Here is an 18210-nt window from a genome sequence, read left to right as displayed (position 1 = left end):
TCTTATTTTAACAGCAGCTGGATCAAGTATTTATAAGGTTTTTATTTTATTGAAGATTACTGATGAAAAGCTACTGCAAAAATTTAGTTGGGGAAAAAAAAGAGTTGACTAAAAACATTATTTCTTTTGCTGTATAGGCTCTCTTCCTTCAGCTCAAGGAACATAGCTGTAACCTACTAAAAATGCATACTATATTTTACAGCTATTTCAGGCGTGCTGGACAGAGTGACAATCCCAGAAGTTTCCATTGTGCCACAGAGACAAGATGCATTCTCCTTGGAGCTGGAGGGGAGACAGTGCCTCCAGCAAGACTCCTCCAGTGGAGAATATTATGGCATGAGTGTTCTGAAACAAAACCCCAGAACCAGGTAGCTACAGCACTGCAAACAGCATCAATGTTTAAGAAGTAGGGCAGCTCTAAGGAGGAGAGAGAGTTATATTCAAAGTCAGAGAGAAAAAAAGCAACCTCTTGGTTTTCATCCAAATGCAAATAGAAAGCCAGCGCAGCTGCTGAAGAACTGGTTCCTGCCAGCTCCACCTGAGAAACAGGGCATTTTGCACAGTAGTAGTTAGAGCCTCCATCTGGCTTTGAGGTACAGCCCCTAAGCAGTTTAGTTTGACCTGAAAATCCCAGGGCATGGGAGAAGTTTCCCACCCCTGATCACAGACATGGGCTGGAGGAACTGTTCTGAGCACTAATCCCTCTAGAGTAACATGAAGCAAAGCAACCTCACTAAGTTCATGTCCTTTCAGTTGCATCTCACTATGTTATGGTGAGTTTTCCTTTTTATTTCAACCTTCTTATACTTCAAACAGCTCATTCCTAACTTGTGCTAGCAATGGCCATTCTCCACTTTCATTGTCCCCCATTGAGGCCCTTCCTACCCCACATAGGAATGAAACAACAGCACCCCAGCTGGTGTCTATACTGTAGCAGGCATGATAATGTCAACCAGATATAGGGCCACGTCCTCAACCGATGCAAATTATCCTAACTTCATTTACTTCAGTGGAGCTCTTGGTGTTTTCTATCAGATAAGGATGTGGACTTTAGCATTAATCGTGTGCAGAGCAAAACCCTACCATTTCAAGCTTCATTATGAAACAAGTGCTACATTAGCACTGAGCATGGAAAATCTCAGAATTTCCCTTTAATGATCTTGAAGATTATGTGCAGCAGGAAAGAAGTGGAAAATCTGTCATAAATATCACTGAATATTTTTAATAGCTGAAAGCTAGGCTTTCTTTAACACTCCTGCCTGAAAAAAACCTAGAGACTATTCATTAACTAGGAAGCAAGGGAATTGGCTTGTCATTACACTATGCTTGTGAGACAGAACACAATGAAAAGACAAAGTTCTCAGGCCTGGAGACAGCATAGGCTAGTAAAAAAAAGTAGATGGGCAAGCAAAGCCATATTAAAATATAGTATGTATAAATATGGAAATTACTCTGAAAAATCTCAGGATGCACTTATTAAATATTGGCTATTGCAGCCTGTTCTTTTCTCAACCTTGGCAACCCTTTTAGTCACTACACATCATCTGACAGCAGCAGGAAATACCTGTGATGGTAACTTGCTTTTCAGTATCTCTCGTGACAGCTGGAGACAGCTTATATGAGTGGAGTCTGCAGTGGACTCCTCCCATGGCCTGATCATGTGTAGTAGGTGCACAGAACACCGTAATTCTGAGAAGGCATCAGAATGCTGCTGCTTGAATTGACTGTTACGGCTTTAACTCCACAATGAAAAAAACCACTCCTCAAACCAACCTTAACCCCATTTTCCAAGCCCTGGTCTATGCTCATGCATTACCCCAGTCTGCTCCAGTACATGTGCATCTCCCAAGAATACTTGAGGTTGGCTTAGTTTTGAAGAAAGACCTTTAACACTGTCCTGACCTCAGAGCAAGAAGTGGAATCCCATTTCCTCTCAAAGCAGCCATGGAGATGGAAGACGTTGCAGCTTTGTGCACTGTCTCAGTACGGTCTTATAAGTCTAATCCATACTGACACAAAACCTTGAGAAGTGTCCATGTAATGAAAATAATGCTTGACAGAAGGACATAAAGAACTAGTCAAGAAAGTCATAGTTGTGATAGTGTTTCTACAAGGAGATCAACTTACTTCCTTAGATATAAAGGTTGTGCGAAGCAAAAACATGTCTCTTTCACAGGAGCTGGAATTCTGCTATGATTTACATGTTATTTGCTAAAAAGAAACAAACACAAAATATTGTGAATACATGTCTTCTGTGGGAAAGGAATTAACGCAGTAGGTAGTGCTGTATTTCATGAAAGTTTTTAACAGAATGAATGCCCTGGAAAGCTTCACTTGAAAAAGGGAACCAGCAAGTAGTGCAGACTTCATAAAAATTATCAGCTCATTTTTATTGTTTTGGGTGACAGAGGAGTTTTTTGCTTGGCTAAAATTTATTACACTCCCAAATTGTGCTGCCACACCTAATTTCACTTGCAATTCTCTACAAAAAAATCTTTGTATCTCTATTTCCACAAAATTACACCCGCCTTGTATCCTTACCCCACAGAAATCTCTGAATGTAGGGGAAACAGCCCTTTTTTCTTTCTTTCACTTATAGTCTGTTAATGGCAAGTTTGCCCTCTTCTTGGAGTCAAACTTTTGCCAAACAAAAAAAACAACAACAAAACCTTTGTGAGAATTAAAGGAATGAATATGCAAACTACACAACCCCAAACAGCCAAATAGGAAGAATAACAATAGAATTGTAATTAAAACATTACCATTCACTTTATGGACTGATTGCATGCTCCCCTTCGCTTCTCCGTTCTGAACCAGTCTTTCATTTAGAGTTGGAGGGAGCAACAGAAATCTTTTGGTCTCAGCTGCTAACCAGTAAGGCCTAAGACTTACAAAGGAAGTCAGTTCTGTCCATGCGTGGCTCATGAGCTCCCATGTATGTGTTTACTGAAGGATGGTTCCCACACAGTGATTACATTGCATTTTTGAATACCAAAGATGCAGGTCTCGAGAAACTGTTTTACTCGCTTATCACCAAATAATGTGACAAGTTGAAAAAACTATCTTCAGTGATCTGCTAATCAGTCTTTCCTACTATGGTCTACTCTATTGTCTACATTTGAGATAATGAATATTAAAATTGCACAATTCATCCCATAGGGTGTTTTTCAAATTATACAGAGCACAATAGAATCCCTTCTTTTGCTGTTGAAATTCCACCTTCTTTAGGGTGGAAACACGGGAGATCTGGATGAGTGGAACGTAACACCGTGCAGCAAAGAAGGGAGGAGAAATGCATGCCAAATATAGCAGGGCAAACCTATAATCTTACACAAAAATGAAAAGGTCGTTGGATCTTTGCAGCCTAATTTGATACCATCAGCCACTGCGTGCAAAATCAAACATGTCCATGTGTAAACCACAGCTGGCCAGATGCATGCAAACAGAGCAGGTTGTGTAAACAGCAATACAATCAGCATGCAAGTTACTGAGGCTCGCACATGTATTTTGATACATGTGCAAGACAGAAAGGGCTATCTTATACCCATATGAAAAGAACAAGCACATACTTGCATGTTTAGGTCCAAAAGACAATCCTTCCCCTAAACTATAGAATACAGCCCCGGAGAGGTGAAAGGCAACGTCAGCCTTGCTGGGTGCTGACCAGATATCCAGCACATCTGGGAGTTTCTAACTTCGTGTTTAGATCCCAAAAGGTCTGTTCTCTGGAAACCAGGGAATGACACAGGGTTTCACTGTAGTTTGGTTTTACAATAAATTTATCTCCATTTATTAACTATCAGTTCTTTAGAATGGCAAAAATTCAGTAGGCAGTAAATTTGAACAGAACTTTTTGAAGTGATCCAAGATGGCAAAACTCCTAGTGGGTTTGATAAGAGAACAGGCCCACACCGAAGATGTGTTTTCAAAGGTTTTAAAAACTTTACCTCAAGAAACTTTGAACTGCAGAATCAAACAGAAAATCTTTTCCAAAAGCCCATCCTGAACCCCTCATCTATTTATAATTCGGCAGAATATTTAGCTCACACTTCCATGCCCTTTTCAGACCAGAAGAGAACCTCTAACATTCTATGTAATAGCCAGAAACTGAGGCTGCTGCCAGTGGGGCAGGCGTGGAGGGTGAGTACATCCGCACCCTGCAACTTCAGTGGTAGCTCAGCACCCCCTTCCCTCCCAGCCAGAACTTCTCTGCATGTTGCAAGATCAGGCTTTTTAAAAGAAATGCGAAAATACAGTGTACCGTGTTAACTTCTCTCCTTCTTTAAGATATACTGTACAGGTCATAACTTATCCTTTTTAATAAAAAAGAAATAAATTTACCTTTTGAGTGTCATTTCTGACCACTGCTGCCCCTTTGCTAAAGCCACAGGGCTTCACAGTAGACAGCCTGATGGAATTCGAGTTCACAGCTTAATTTTCCTCCTGATAAAAGAGACAAAAAGTTCCTTTCAGTAAAAATAAAATTTAATACGGTCCGCAAATTTGATATATTACAACCTCCGACCTCAGCTTAATTGTTCACAAAGGGCTAACGGTACCGCTGGCAAGTAAATGACTTCTACAGAGTGTTGCAACTCTGATAGCTCAAGAGAAGGGGAGCAGCACTTTGACAGATAATCAAAATTTTTAATGTGAACCATAGTGAGAGAGGTTATTCAGAGCACACCCAGACTGTAGGAGCCTTCCACAGCTGCCACGATAGCTCCTTAGGATGAGAAATGCTTAGACATCATCCTCACTCAACTTCGTTAAGTGTTGCTGCTGTTAGTTACCAACCAATACAGAGTCTGACACTTTACAGCAACAGACAGCAACAATCTGGGATCTACAGAGACAGAAACATAGTACTTAAATTTCTCTGAGGCCAAACCTGCCCCCGGTTCTGTGGCCCTCAAGAGCTTTTCTTAGAGTGTGACAAGGAACTGAGGGAAAGAGTATGAAGACAAAGAGAAAGGAGTCATGCAAAAACATCCACCACTGGCCCACGGTGGCTGACCTTTTAAAGGCTGCTGCAGAGAGCAGGGTTTTAGTGAGGCAGCTGGGACTGCCACTGCTTACACAGGTTTGCAAAGGGCCATAAAGGGCAGGGCAAAGGGAGGGTGGAAGAGAGGCAAGGGGGAAGAAGTGGTGTTTGTCCTGGCTGGTTTGATTTGAGAAGTGAGGGAAGGACCAAATTTGTTGCATTATAACATATACTCCACCTTAATGTCTGGAGAGTGCCAAATCTGAACACTCTACGCTCCATATAGACACAAGCATATTTAATTTATGCTACTTGGTTAAAGTTATACAACTCAACTTCAGATCCCTCTTCCTACTGAAAATCATATATTGCTGTGATGAGTTGACCTTAGCCAGATACCCCCCCAGGTGCTCTCTCACTCCCCCTCCTCAACAGCACAGAAGGAGACAATAAGATGGAAAAGCTCACAGGTCAAGATAAAGATAGGGAGATCACTTACCAAGTATTGTCACAGACAAAACAGGCTGGACTTGGGGAAAATTAATTTAACTGATTGCCAATTAAAACAGATTTGGATAATGAGAAACAAAAACTAAAACATCTTCCCCCACGCCACCCCTTTTTCCCAGGTTCAATTTTGCTCCTTCGTTCCAACTCCTCTCCCTCACCCAAGCAGTGCAGAGGGAATGAGGAACAACGGGTTGCAGTCAGTCCATAAGAGTTCCTTTCTGCCACTCCTTCCTCATCACACTTTTCCCCTGCTTCAGCATGGATCCTTCCATGGGCTGCAGTACTTCAGGACAAATCTGCTCCTGCATGGGCTCTCCATGGAGGCTACAGCTCCTGCCAGGAGAACCTGCTCCTATGTAGGATCTCCGCAGGCTGCAGTTTCTTCAGGAAATGTCCACTTGCTCCGGCATGGGGGCCTCCATGGGCTGCACTGTGGATATCTGCTGTGGCATTGTCCTCCATGGGCTGCCAGGAAATACCTGCTCCACTGTGGTCCTCTCCATGGGCTGCAGGGAAATACCTGCTCCAGTGCCTGGAGCACCGCCTCCCCCTCCTTCTTCTCTGACTTTGGGGTTCCCAGGGCTGTTTCTCACACTCTTTTTCCTCACTCCTCACTGCCTGTGCAGCATTCTGCCCTTTCTTAAACATGTTTTCACAGAGGTGCCACCAGCTTCGCTGGTGGAGTCAGTTGTGCCCTGCAGTGGGTCTGTTGCAGAGACGGTTCCGGCTGTGTCTGGCATGGGGCAGCCCCTGGTCTCTTCTCAGAGAGGCCACCCCTGCTACCAACACCTCACCACAGACACACAGTACAGACAGGCAGTACATGGGCAACTTACCAAGCTGACTCTCCTCCCCACATGCTGTCCTGCTGGAGTCAGCAGAGACCTGTGACACACGGAGCTGGTGTGCAAAGAATGAACCCATGGAGTTTAAGGGACCGTACTGACAATATTACCAAACAGGTCCTTATGTTCTCCTTTTATTGGGAGCACACAAAGCAAGCTACTTTGTGGTCAGGAAGACAGCATGTGCTGTAAACTGGTTGAGCTTGTTGCCTTTATTATATTGGACAAAAGCAGGGAAATCACATAGCTGTCCCAGCAGTTGATTTGGTAGCCAAAGGAGAGATGGGTCAGGGGCTTACACGGATGAGCAGGTGCTCACCTGCACAGTCTAAAGCAAACTAAAACCAGTACCATTCTTGTTCCTCCAGGACATCGAGAAGCCAGCAGCAACAAAAAGCATTTATTTTCTCACTGTTAATCTGGGTAGAATTTTGGAGCTGTATAACATCATGAAAAGAGCGTACCTATTAAAAATAGAGTAGCAGTGTGCATGCATGTCTGTAAAGGGAGAGCACTTTCTGAAGTGCTGAACTGTGCATACATTTACACCTTACCAGGCACAGGTCATTAGCAGATGTACTTAGACAGACAGTGCTGAGCGCAAGTTTCCTCCTTCCCCCTCCTGATTCATTGTGAGGTCAGTAACATCAAACAGCTTCCACAGAGAGCACTTGCAGCCCCCAGAGACCACCGACAATTGCATTTGTTCTGGCAACTGTTGCTCACCCTCAGTGTCTGCTCTGCAGTGGGTTGCCACTTGCTGACTGAGACTCACAGCACAAAGGAACCCAAACTGTATTCTACTAGAAAAAGGAATCATAAAACCCACGTGCTGGGCGAGAGGCTAAATGCCTGACACCTCCTCCCCAAAACATGGAAGACGACAGCAACCTCCATGCTACCCTGCATAGGTACTCCCCAAGCCACAGAAAGATCCAGCTTCTCCAGGATCACCCTTGTGAACGCCACATCCAAGGAGCAGCACCACTGCCCCAGCACACTAACTCTGCTAGACACCATTAACAACCACGTTGTTTGGCTTCTTGACAGGCAAAAAGGGTGGTGAAAACTGTACCTGTCTTCATGTTGGTGAAAGACAGCTGAGCTACCTACATATGCAAACCAAAGAGAAAGAACATTTTTAGATAAGATGGTATCTGTGGCTAAACATATCCAAAATCACCAGCCTCTTCCTAAATTAGGGATGCTTATTTATCCAGCAGCCACTATTCATATTGGTTGTCTCAGTGTCAGTGGAAAGCAGCTACCAAAGCCTTCAGAAGTTCATATTTCAATTTTAAAGCTGAGGCTATTTTAGCTAATGCCCCCAAGGCAATTGTCTGGTCAAATGTCAGAGTTCATATTGCTGAATGAAATCTCTATGTTTGAGCTTCTCACATTATACTCTGTTGCGGATATCTTATTTTTTCCTCTCTGGAATATATCTCAAGCTCCTTATATTCCTACAAACCATTGAAAATATTTCTCTCTGTCATGTTTGAATATGAGTTTCATTGTTGTAGGATTTTCCCCCACTAATTCACTTATTAAAAAAAACCAGTCTTTTCATTGATTTTGTTTCTGTATGCTTTTGAGTCTAATATCCTGCAAACCGGTAATTTATTTACTTTTTCTTTAGCAAAACATTGCCTGGATATTGGTCTCTTATGACTAATGCCAAGCTTCAAACTTCATTTTAGCTCTTTGACCCCTAGGATTCCCCTTCCTTTTTTATCTCTCTGAGCTTCTTGGGTTTTTTCCTAGTCACTGCATTACTGACACCAGGGCTCGGATCCTTTGTTTTGGCACAAGGACAGTGCAAGTGTTACCTGTTGCTGCAGATTAGCTCTGACAGCTGGCTTCCATGTAAGTTATGCCCTGCCCATGTTCATGAGCTGCCACTGTGCTGATTGCACATTAGTGACCCAACTCTCATGTAACTGGATCTAAGGCATTTGGAGCCTTACATATCAATTCAAGTAACGTGGCTTGAAGGCATTCCTTGATCTGCAAACTTAAAAAAACCCCAACTTTTTCAACTACTATGCTAGAGCACTAGTGCCAGACCTGAGTCATTAAACCTTTTTGCCATTTTTCCTAGCAGTGTGTTTGTACTTATGTTTTTAATGTCTCCTTTTGGGGCCTCTATTTCTGAGTGTCCAGCTCATGACACCTACAAGGTAATACCAAATTTCATGCACTGTTAATCCTACCAGATTTGTTAGTTCAAAGAGCTTGAGATGGACACCAAAACTATGGAAATGTGTTTTTTGAAGTTTGGTCTTGACAGAGGACTTTTACTTGGCCAGAGAAGATGGACTGCTACATTATATGGAAGAACAGCACTGATGATGGCAATGGACATAAATGTGAATGTTCCTATTGCAGAGAGTTTTCCTACTAAAGCTTTTAACTTACATGCCCTATACTTTATTTTGTTAATATATAAAGGCCACTCCTAGAGCAGGCTGTATTGAACACTCTCCTTTACAAGACTGAATCTAAATAATACACTATCTAATGAAAAGCTACCTCTTTAAACACAGAAGAGAGTGAATCCACTTTCCTGTTTCCACAAAAGATAATGGTTAAGACCCCCATTCCTCCCCCTCACGTTCCCACTCACCTGCACACGGTTATGTGACCTGCAGTGGCACACTGCTGCAGCACCTTGGCACCAGCTTCACCCACCCAGGAGAGCTCCCACCATTCCTCTTGCAATTGCAGCATGTGTCTGAAATAGGACAAAGTGAAAGAAATATTTCAGTTGCAAGAGAGAGAGTGCAGTAAGGTTCACAGTATACTTTTCCCTTCTATAGTCAAGGTTTAACTTCTTTAGCTTTGTTCTCCTCATATTTCTGCTAGATCGTCTCCATCCTTGAGAAAGCAATAGGTACTAGACACTGACAACATAGCACTGAGCTAAGCCCAACGTTAAATTTTCACATTATCTTTCATATAATAAGCATCTGTACTTTTTCAGTTTATTTGTCTAAGCAAGTTCCTCCATTTCCTTCTGGTTTGTTTTTTTGTTTTTGTTTTTGTTTTTTTAAGTATTATTGGCTGATACCCAAATAGGTAAACTATTTCAGTGCCATACCATCTCTAGGTTCAAATAAAAAAAAAAAAAAAAAAAGAAACAGTGTAAGGTTGATCACACACTTGTTATTAAGTCAAAGCCGGATTCAAGTGTTTGTGTGAGGTAGAATTATCTCATTCTTTTTGTCTGTGTCTTTCTGTGATCTACCAGTCAAGTATGTGATTGGATTTCAGCTCAACAAAACCTTAAATTACACACCTATTGTGCCTGAGCTAAGCCTAGTTTCACAGCACTGGAGAAGGCTCCTCACTGCTCTTTTGGCACTGTTCGATCTGGCTTCTGCTATCATCTGCAGGTTGATGAATGAGTAATAGGATTAGAAAGTCTCATCTCTGAAATGCTGTAATTGTCACATTTGGTGAATTGACAAAAGGCCTGGGTGATGGAGAGGTGCTCCGTAATGTAAAGTCATACGTTCAACCTGCACTCGCCAGCCAACACTAAGAGAATGGGAGGAATAAAAAGAATCCCTCCAGCTCTCCATTTGCCCAACATACACAAATATCTGCAGGCTCTAAATTAACCTTTTATGCATGAGTTTGTTGGAAGGCAGAGTGCTCTGCTTCTTAAAGGATCTTATCTCGCTGCGAGGAAGATGATATACTTGTTGATTCTTTGGTTAGTGCAGGAGATTAAAAAGTCTTGGAGGGCTGGGAGCAGGGAGCAGACTTTCCCATCCTCCCCAGGAATCTTAAATTCAAAAGACTAGGGGAGAGATTTTCCCCCAGGCAAGCAGAAAAGCACAGCTCAAGCTGCGACTCAACAGCTGAGGATCTGAGCCTCCATATTCATACAGACTGCCTTTCCATCAGCCATCAAGGAGGGTCAGTGGCACTCTGGTTCCAACACAGAAATTCCACACTTTTCTCTCCGTAGGCCCACCTATATCAGCCAAGGTGCATCTGAAAATGGACAGTTTTCAGTGACTCCTATTCCAAGTCTTATTTCAAAAGGCCAGATTTCCAAAGGGATCTACAAGCCACACTTGGGTAGGTGTGTTAGTAAGGTACACTGGGAACCTACCTGCCTAAATAGCTATGTGAACATAGTATTGAAAAGCCTAACGGCAGAAAACATGCAGAACAGATAAGTAAAACCTTTCTATTTTTTCTTTCTCCTATTTACTGTTTTAATTTCCACTGTTCACAAGCAATGGCAACATCCCTGTTTTTAAATAGAAGGATGGAAAATTAAAAAATATAGACGAGTAGTTCTCTATTCTAAAGTACCATCAGCACTGCCTTCTCCTGAGAAATGGCTTCATGCAGTGCATATAAATTAACACAGAACTTTATTCCTGTTCACCTTTTATTAAAAAAGAATATCAAAAGCCAACATCACTTTTGCTGTAAGACTGTGTCCCCAAATGCTCTACAGATGCAGCATGTGAGGTCAACATTCACCATCCCCTTTCTCTGTCAGTGTGAGTTTCATTTTAATTACACGTGCATGTTTTGCACATTGTAAAACTACCCCTGGCTCTGACCACCATAAGAAAAGGAACATTTAGCTCAGGAAACAGTAGCTGACCCTGTCTGCTCTTTTTCTTCCTTGGCATCAGCTTAGACTATTAACACCTTATGTGTGTTGCCTGTGTGTCCCACATATGTGTGCTCTGCATCCATTTCATGCAATACCTGTCCTAAGTGCATACTAAAAGCTTCCTACTGGGAATTCTCTGCTTTGTTTGACTCCTCTTCTTGGCGTCTTGCTTAGCTATTGAATTCATCTGCTTGACAGAGAAACCTTTCTATGTACTAAAAGCTTTGTCCTTGGAAAGCTGTGACACTAGACTTAAACACATAGAGGCCTTTTTCACCTTTCAGTTCACTTCTTAATTATTCATTCCCAACAGAGGAAATCAGGAGAAACCTCGGCAGCCAATGTAAACATTTTGTAGTGGAAGGCATTTTTTTTTATCCCCAAGAGCACAGTGTGACCATGATAATTGAGTTCCTTACTAAGAAATTACTCTGGTTTTTGTTCAAGAAACATGGGAAATAAGAATCCTTTATTTTTTGTGGGAAAGGACTGAAACAGAACAAAACACAGCCCATTTGATGGTGACTATTTTGCTCTGAGAGTCCTTCGCCAAATGATTGCAGAGAAAAGGTCCAAGTCTCCAATGTACGTTCCATTTACAACTTTCTTTTTCTTCCACCCCAGCTCAGAGCAGCTGTCCTACAAGCCCAACTAGTCCCTCGTAACACGGGATAAGATCACCCAGTTGCTGTTGCCTTAGAGATTTTCCACCTAATGTGGCAGCCTACTGTAAAGAATCCCTTTCCAGTAAAGTAGTGTCTCCCTGTGGGAGCACCTTCCCCTGTTGCACACACACGATCTGAAAAGGCCGCCTTTCAGAGCACAAAGTTATTAACAGCAATAGATGCCCTGTGCAAACAATTTGCAGAACCAGGGCTACAGCCAATATTTTTCCACTCTCACTGTAACCTTAACTGCAACACACAATATTGGCCTGCTCCCAGGAACCGTCAGTGGGAAGCGCATATAGCAGTGGGCCACCCACTGACTGTTTTCTTAGAGACAGTTTGCCAGGAGTGATATGTAGCTTGCACCACCTTCCTGAAACATTTCCACACTCCCTGAGCCTGCGCAGGTCTGCCCCTACCAACATCTCTCACTTCAAACTGTCTTGTTCCACCTCCTGCTCCTTCCACGCAGTCCAGTCTTCTCTGGTTGCTTCCTTTTTCTTCATCACCTTTTCCTGGCTTCGTGCCTTTTTCATGCTATTCCTCATGCCTGGGACAACCTCTGATTAATGTTCAGCAAACAGTCTCCTCCACAGATCAGACCACACCCAAGCGTGCTCTGTTTCTCTTATTTGGCATTATTCTGACTCGTGCCTTCCACCTTTCCAAAGGGAAGGCTCTGACTTGCTTGACAGTGAACAGCACCATTGGTTTCTTCAAAGCTACATAACAGTTAGTGAGTGGGCCACTCACTGTGCAAGTACCACCAGAGCTTCTCATGTGAGCAGTCAATGGGACAGCTACTATCATTCATAAACAAAAGGAAAAGTATAGGATCATCCCAGAGCTGTACTGTGCTTTAAGATTACTTGTGTACCTTTTAATGACTATTGATAAACACCACCACATCACCTGGTAAGTATTTTTTTGGAGAACTAGTGGCATGATACCATTTTCCCTTCTCCAGTTCTCCTAGGAGTCACTAGGAAGGGGAAATATCCTCATAGCTGCTTTGCTAAGGAATGAATAATGCACTTGCAAAGGAGCCAATTTTATGGTCCATTGCTGTATTTTTTTTCTGTCAGTCTTTTTTTTCATTTTAATTTATAGGTAGGTTACCAGGATAGCCTGGTTTGGTGCAAGATGCCATATATCTGCTACAGGCCTTTGTAAAATCCATTTCTAGGAATCTTTGTCATTGGTAAGGCAACAGCTAAAATAAACTGAGAACTGAAGGACAGTTTCTTTTAGTAATTGATCATGAACAAATATGGTATCATTTTTAGCTCTCAGACTCCTTTATATATATTTGACCTTTGGGGGCAAAATGTAACTTTCCCTTTTTGAGAAAAGGTAGAACTAAAATGGAAAACAGTTGGGTGACTTCTCACTGTATTAAATTTAGCTTTCTCAAGACCAGCAGTACTCCCAGCATTACACTCTTTCTGTATTAAAATCTAATTCTGAAAGTTTGACAAAGCACACATTTAACACAGGTCAGCAGTATATTGACAGGATGTTAATTTTAAATTGTGTCAGCATTTCCTGTCTTGAGTGTTAATGTCAATTAGCACCTTGCTGCATAACCTCCAAGTCCTCCCTTATTACGGGAAAGTAGCAAAGCACGCAGCAAAAGCACTTCTATTCAAAACACCACTCACTATCAGCCAAACAAAGAGCTGTCATAACAAAACCAGTGAGGTGAAAGTGCCTAAGCTGCTATGGATTTGAGGTTAGAAGCCTTAGTCTTTTTCCTTATTCCCGATATTAAAAGTGTAAGTGTGTCAACTTGGAGCGAAAGGCTAATTACTTTGAGGCTCTTTGAAAAGTGTGTTACTATTCAAAATCTCTAAGCCTGACATAAAGCCCTTGGCTTTAGATTGCACTGTGTATAGCTCACTGTAGGTCATCTGTTAGTATCCTTAACACACTCTGAAATGTGTAGTCTTATTCTGGGAAACAGGAGCATTTCAGCACACTTGGTTTTTTCGGTATTTCACACATGCTGTGGAAAGCACATGTTCCAGTCTCCAGCACCTCAGCGAGACCTCACTCCAAGGTGCCCAGTGAATAAGCCTGGTGACTTTCTACATGTTTTCCTAAACCACTGTGTACGGAGTTCTTTACAAACTTTACAAAATTCTCACCCTACTCCATTATTTGACAGCAGCTCACAATATATATGTGTATATGAAGGTCTAGATGGCTTCGCATCTGGGCCTGGTACCTTTCCTTGCACTTATGTACTCAGCTAAATTCAGCAGCATAGACACCCAGGGTGAAAAATCTGACTTAAGCGAAAGCTCTACCATGATGTCACTGCCCTCACTGCCTGTCCTTCTCAGAATACAGATGTGTTCCCAGAATGACAGCACAAATCTCAGGACATTTAGCCTAAATCCTGAAGAAAGGTAGATGGTATTGTAGTCTTCTGTGAAAAATAAATTTCAATGGAAAATAGAAAATGTTACAGTCTTTCCCATCAGCTCTAATCCCAGGCCTTGTTGCCTGATTGGGGGGGGGGGGGCGGGGGGGAGACAAGGATTTTCATCAACAACTCGATGTAAAAGCCTAGTGCTGGATGTCTGGAAGCTCCTGCTGAAGTCCATGGGTGCTCACATTTTGAACAAAGGTTGCTTACTTTTAAGTAAGACCTTGGGCACTTTTGTAATTTTTAATTATAACTAGCTGGTCCTTCCAAAGAAATATTTTGGAAAGTACATTACCATCCATCTTGAGCATCACAGGAAACAAGAATAAAAGAAGCATCATACAAAATTATATATGATTATAATAAATTATTTCTATGCAAATCAAAACTCAATGGGCACAGCATTAACAATCTGCAGTGAGCTACACACTATTGCACCAAAAGGTTGTCATTTCATATGGAATTGTGTGTGGCTTTCGACTGAGGTAAAGCTGGCCTTCCTGTGGGTATGATTATTACGTGCTGTGGCCCAGGTGACCACAGTCAGTGATGGCAGTGAATGGTATTCATACCATAACTTACTCTTGCAGCTTAGGCAGTGTGTGTAGAAATCAGTCATTCAAACTATAAAAAGTATTTTCATACTTACCTTCAACAATCACCTTGTCACTTCAGTTCCTACCTTTGCTTCTCTGAGCATGGACTCAAGGTGTGGCCAGGCATCACGCAGTAAATCTCTTGCTCTTGAGATCTGGTGTAGAGATGACACAGGCATTATGCACAGACATTGCACTGGGTGCCTATGCTCTGCCAGATTCTAAACAAATTGGCCAAACAAATTAATGCCACACACCCTAAATTGGCTGAACAAATTAATGCAACACACCCTTTGCACAAGGGTGTCTTTGAAGGCCAAAGACCGTGCAAGTTACAGCGAGATGCATTCTACTGAATAGGGTGTTTCAAACAAATCTGTTTTGAGAGAAGAGAAACAGTGTATTATAGTTTCAAGTTAGAGCAGGGCTTTCACCCGAGAGCTTTTCAGACACCAGCACTGTGTGTTGACATTTAATTACTAAACTCTTAAAACAAATAATTTGTATGAGCAAATACTCCTCAATCATTTCATAATAACACAACTAGTGTTTCTTGGCAGTTAGAACAAAACCAGAAGCATGTTGAAATCGCACACACAATGCCTTGTTCTGACATGGGAAGAGGTGCCAGATAGAGCAGTGTGAACCCTCCAGGCTGTGGGAGCTGATGGGATTCAGGAATCGAGTGCTGCAGTTTTGTTCCCAAGGGCTGGCAGCAAATCAGCCCCAGCAGGTTCATTTGGAGGTTGGAGTTTACTGAATTTCATTCTCCAAACAACCCTCCCTCCTTCTGCTAAAGGTCCTTTCTTCCACCAAGCCCCAAACCTCCCAGCAGAGGATTAAGGGAGTGTGCATTCTTGAGGCTTGTTGGGCAAGAGAGGTAGCTGGAAAGGCAGGAGCCTGGCAGAGGAGCAGCAGGTACATGCTTTTTGTTGCTGTGTGAGTGCCATGTACCTAAATCAATGGAGCATTTCCTTCCACCTAACTTTCGGTGTGATCTATTGCAACATTTTGCACATCTCTGCTACCAAACAGCTAAGCTCAAAACCAGTTCTAGCCAACATGTAAAACCCACACCTTGGCTTTCTCACTTCCTCTGTCAGGTCTGTCTCAGTGCAGCAGAAAATACTGGAACTGTTCGGGTCGTCTTTAAGTCCTTCTTTTTCTTGTGTTATGTATTATGTCCTCATTTTCTCATCTAGCTCTTCAGGACAATGTCTAAGACTTGTCAGGAGATTTTTCGTAAAAAAAGCAATACCACTCTCCTAAAGCATGCTCCGTATTCTGAGACTATCTGCTTACCTGTGTAATCCCCTCTGTATCTGGGACTTTTGTGAAAAGTGATGTTAGAAGGATATTACAAGAAACAAATCACTGTCTGATGAGACTTAAAATAGCTGCAGTAAAATACCTTTGCAAGTAGGAACCACGGCTTTGGCTTGCTGTCTTTCCCCATGTCCAAGCCTCATTAGTATGTTACTGTACAGCATCTGCTAGCTAGAAGATCTCTGTTTCCACCACACAAGTGGGTTGGTTTGTTTTGTGGGTTTTTTTTAAATAGTCTGGAGTTCCCAAATTCAATGTGAAATAAGTTTTGTTTTGAGTCACAACACTGGGATCAACTAGGGCTGTTCCTTCCCGGTTCCCCTTCCCTCCTTGCACTTCCACCTGCCTACTCCAAGTCCTCCCTTTACTCACAGTTATACTCTGATCTCCTTACAACTTTCTCTCCTTCACACAGTAATCCCACCATTCCCCAGGCATCTTCTTTCATGTGCATATCCATTGACACATCCCCCCTCCATCACTGTAGTGTATCCCTCCCTCCTGTTTCTACAGATCTGTCCCACTGCTCTTAAATTAGTGATTTAGAGTGGAAACATGCGAGAGAAAACCCATCTGTATAACCAGTTGCTAGAAGCACACTGGTTTCAATGGTGCACGACCAGGCCTGAGTTTGATGTGCAAGCTTTCCTTACGAAAGTTAAACTGAAGAATGCTTGTTTGTGGAAACTTCACCTAAAATGCCTTTTTGGCCATTAATGCTTTAATAATATTCCAAGTTTGCATTAGTGGTCTCAGGCTCACTTATGCCTTCAGTGAGTGGATCTCTGAAACGCTAAGATTGTCCCAGCATATTGCCCTCCTCGCTAATTAGGAGCCACCTATTGTGTTCCATTTTTCTCTCTGAAAATTGCCACTGCAACCTTGCTATCAGCTCAGTATCTTACCATTAGTCAGGAGGGCAAATGTGTGGTGTCCTTGACATGTCAGCTAGAAACGTCTGGCCCCTTTTCTCTCTAGGGAGCAAACCTATAAGCTCTTTAATGCATTTAACCTCTATCACCTCAGGGAGTAAGAGTCTCCACAAGCAGTTTGCTGCCGCCCCACCCCTAAGCTAACTCATTTACCTTATTTTTTCTTACAATGTTGAATAAATTACACTCCACCCTTCAAAAATTATTATGGTTAATATATGACTTGCTAAAGAGATGTTTATAATTCACATAACTCTATGTTACAGCTTTAATCTCATAACATAGAACATTAATAAATGTGGCAAGGCTCTCTGAATTAATAGCCTGACTTGTATTCACATATTTAGACATGCTTGTATTTGTATACTTCTCTTACCATATTACAACATGTAGGCCAGATTCTGATCTTCATGTCAAAAGAAAAGAAAAAAAAAAAGAAAAAAAAAAAGAGAGAACTAACATTGTAGGCCATCAAAAGAAATATAATGCTTTGTTAAAATTACTAATTTCTATTGCAAAACACCAAACAGCTGGCTTTCACAATGTATCTACAAGCAAGAATTTGATCTGAGTTTCTGTTTAGTTTTCATTTGAACAGGCTGATCTTTAAAGACAAGTGTATTCTTTCTGCAGTCCTCAAAGGTTTATTAAATTTGATAAAGGCCATATCCCTTGGTTCTTGATAGTTGGTTCAATAATGAATCCAGCTGCTCAAATGTGAATGTTTAAAGTAAGACCAATTGTTCAGGCAAAAGCAGAGGATGTGCAAGAGCCAGTGCCGAGCAAATACTTGGAAATTCCTTGTAACATTCATTCCCATTTTTATACTTATTAACTTTTCACCTCTTTTTGGTGTTTGCTTTACCAAATATTCAAAGAGCAAACCAGGAATGTTCACCCTCGCATGAAAAATGATGAGGACCCATAGAAAGCACATTCCAAGTTTGCAAACCCAAGAACTCACACCAGAAAATGTTATTATTCTTGACAGGGAATTTCTACATATAAACCAAAAAATATGAAGTGTCATGAGACTTTCCTTAATTGAGTTATGCCTGAGAGAAATGACAGTTGTTGCCATTTGGAAACCACAAGTTTGAAAATGAATATGTTTAAAAGCAAAACAAAACATAAGATTAAATAGCCAGCCCAATAATCTTGCAGTTCCCTGAATTATTCACAGCATCAAATAATTTTCATAAATACAATAAGGAATGCAAAAGCCTGTGATTCTGGACAATGGAAAGCACAGTCCTACAAAATTCAGGCCGCATCT

General features: G+C 41.8%; 1 long non-coding RNA gene across 1 annotated transcript; it reads right to left on the bottom strand.

Annotated features, from left to right (window-relative positions):
• Positions 1 to 2092: 2092 nt before the first annotated feature.
• LOC142036740 (uncharacterized) lies at positions 2093 to 14756 on the bottom strand. The gene is made up of 4 exons (XR_012652220.1): positions 14730 to 14756; positions 8966 to 9073; positions 4342 to 4443; positions 2093 to 2211 (listed from the first exon to the last, which is right to left on the bottom strand). It is a non-coding gene; the product is annotated as an uncharacterized LOC142036740 (long non-coding RNA).
• Between the last annotated feature and the right edge of the window lie 3454 nt (positions 14757 to 18210).

This window comes from Buteo buteo, chromosome 11 (genome assembly GCF_964188355.1).
Source record: "Buteo buteo chromosome 11, bButBut1.hap1.1, whole genome shotgun sequence".
NCBI classification, from domain to species: Eukaryota; Metazoa; Chordata; class Aves; order Accipitriformes; family Accipitridae; genus Buteo; species Buteo buteo.
Note: the sequence above shows the minus strand (reverse complement) of the source record. Positions and strands in the feature narration are given on the sequence as shown.